Raw genomic sequence first — 3,074 nt, 5'->3', positions numbered from 1 at the left:
CAAGCCGTTTTTGACAGTTTTCCTATGGATTTTCTAAAATTTCAGATCAATGGGGGGGTCCCGTGCCCCTATAAAGCTATACGGTTACTGCATTAACACGTTTATGGGTGTATTGTGATGATCATAAGTAGGCCTATAACCAGGCCCGTACGCAGAGCACCCGCCCCCCAAAAAAAAAAAAATCTGGAAAAGTGTACAAAAAGTCCCAAAATTTCAGAATTTGCGAGCGTAGCGAGCAAAAAAATGGGTTTTTTTACGCTTTTTGGACAAAAAAGGTCCAAATGTGGTCCACTTTTCACAAAATCGCCCCCCTTGGAAAAAGGTCCACTTTTTCAAAATCAGCACCCCCCCCCCAATGAAATCCTGCGTACGGGCCTGCCTATAACATACACCATCATAACATGCCTCACCGATATCAACATGTAAAAAGGTGTTGCAAATTCATAACACAACGTGTTATAATATAATGTAACAAATGCTATGCCAAAAAAAAAAAAATAATAAAAATATCAATATCAATAAAATTAATCAATCAGTAATCAATCAATCAATCAATCAATAAATAAATAAATAAATAAACAAATAGGCCTAAATAAATAAATCTATAAATAAATACATAAATAAATAAGAACTGATTGTGCCATTTATATTATTATTACAATTTTAATATTTTTTATATTAATATCAGTATTAATATTATTAACTTTAAAGGTGCCCATTGATTATATAATAATTCAAGTACAGTTGAATACAAGAAGACATAAAAAGATGTTCATCATTCCGTGCACGAACACTCACTAAATTTACCACTCTTAGAAATTTAGAAACTACATATCAATTAAGCAACCAATGATTATGGCAAAATATATATTTTCCCGGTACATACTTTTTATTGTACGTGCAATACTTTCTGACGTCACGAAAAATATTGTCCATTCAATATTGTACGTACAATACGGAGTCTGAAGCGCGCTTCAGTCAGATGCAATTTCAACCGAAATTGAAATCTCTTGATATCATGACATATCCAGAAAATACACAAAGATCAAGAAATTTGATTGTTTATCTTTGTGATCGATAGATTACTTTGAGGTTTTCGATCATTATAGCTGTAGCATGCAGATATCGAAAGATCAATGGGTTCAAAGAAACCATCCCATTGATGGATATAGGCCTAATGAATCTGTAATTTGGGGCTTCATCTTGATCACTTCTGTTGTTGAGTTCCTCATTTTTTTACCAAAAAGTTTCATTTCAAAAATACAGTATAGCTAAGCAACAATTTGAATGACTTATCCTTCACTTTTAGGTAATTTATACACAATTTTTACTTTTCGACTTTCGCTGGGATCACTGAAGCGTAAACATATTGTGAAACAATAATGAGAATCGTGATGATCTGTGTCTTTAAAATGATTGATGCTCTAGGTCTGTGACCTTCTGGATGCGGCTAACCATGTAACTTTTGAATATAGGCCTACTCTTGAAATTTCGGTTCATCAAATTGTCATCCTGATAGTCTTATTTAAATCTTTATGTCCCGGATTATGTTTTGAATAGTTTTTCATTTCAGTTGGTTGAAATTGTTAGTAAAATTGGTTTTATATCCGACTTTCTTCTTCAAGACCTCGGTGGAATAAAAAAGTTCGGTTAAAATCTAAAAAGTTTTTCTTTTACCTATGCAGTCTACGTTTGGGTGGAAAAGGGCATTCGCACATTAGGCCTATATCGATCCGATCTCGACAGATATATTATTTCATCAGGACTTTTAATTTTGAAGGTTATGGTTATTGAATATGCCGACATTTCAATTGGTGACAGGAGAAAGTATAACTTTTTGTTGCCTCGCTCAAAACCCCAAGAATGTCAAGAAAATGCGTTTGATTTGCTCTTCTTGAAACTGTTAAAGTTCCAAGATTTATTTATTCTATTCTAAGGGAAATCTCGAAATGGATTAAATATCTTGATGGTGCTGGAAGAGATTGATTGGAATTTGGTTCATACATGTGCAGTAGTTACCAGTATTGAAACTCAACTGATTGAAATTCTACTTCAAGATTTTCGCTATAATATCTTATAATGTAGGCCTAGGCCTACAAGTTATCGTTTCTTCATAATATTGGCAGAGCTTTAAGAAAATTAATATTTACACTGTACATAAGCATAATCAATCCATTTAAACATGATATTAAAAGATGCATGCTTACATAAAAGACACAATAATTATAATACATCATTGAACTAATTAATAAAATACACATTAGAAAGTGCATAAGAATTTTAGATTGAAGTAATACTTTATAGGCCTACAATGTGTACAGTTGACAGGGGCGGATCACTGGGCCAGGAATTTTCAATAGAGGGGGCGCCGAGCCACTGCCGCCGCCGCCGCGGCTCGGCGCCCACACCGTAAAGTCAGGCGCCGATCTGCAAAAAAATAGAGGGGGCGCGCGCCGGGTGCGCCCCCCCCCCCTAAATCCGCCCCTGGTTTATGCTATAAAATCTGTTGAGATCAAAAACACAATTTTAATGATGAAGAGCAAGATGATATAGTCATGAATGGCAAGTTAGGCCCTACATAATTTCATGTCTTTTTTTAAAAAAGCTGTTTTAAAAGACAAGAATGATTTTGCATTATGATTGTAGGAATTTAATTAGGATTATTGCCATTATAAATGCTGTTTTGTCCTTGATCAAATAAAAACAAATTAAAGGTTGAATGTAAATTAAACTGAAAAAATAAACTTAAGCTTGAATTATTTTTAAAAAAAATGGACTACTGACCTTGAACTTGGCCTGGTTCCTCCGGCTGGTTCCACTTTACAGTTTTTACGATTATTTATTTATTTATTTTTCTTTCAACATACATGCCATAGGCCTACCTTGGATTGTTTGGTCTTTCTTTTTTGTGTTTGTTTTAATTGTTTGTTTTTGCGTCTGTTTTGTTTTGTGGATTAGGCCTACTGGTTTGTCCACAGAATTTTGGTTTGTCCTTTTTTCTTTGCTGAATATTTAGTGTAGTGCGACCTTAACTTTTCTATCTCCGTCATTTTCGTGTCATGGGTGATGGGTCA

The sequence above is a fragment of the Amphiura filiformis genome, chromosome 9, assembly GCF_039555335.1.
Source record: "Amphiura filiformis chromosome 9, Afil_fr2py, whole genome shotgun sequence".
Lineage (NCBI taxonomy): Eukaryota > Metazoa > Echinodermata > Ophiuroidea > Amphilepidida > Amphiuridae > Amphiura > Amphiura filiformis.
This window is presented reverse-complemented; position numbering follows the sequence as displayed.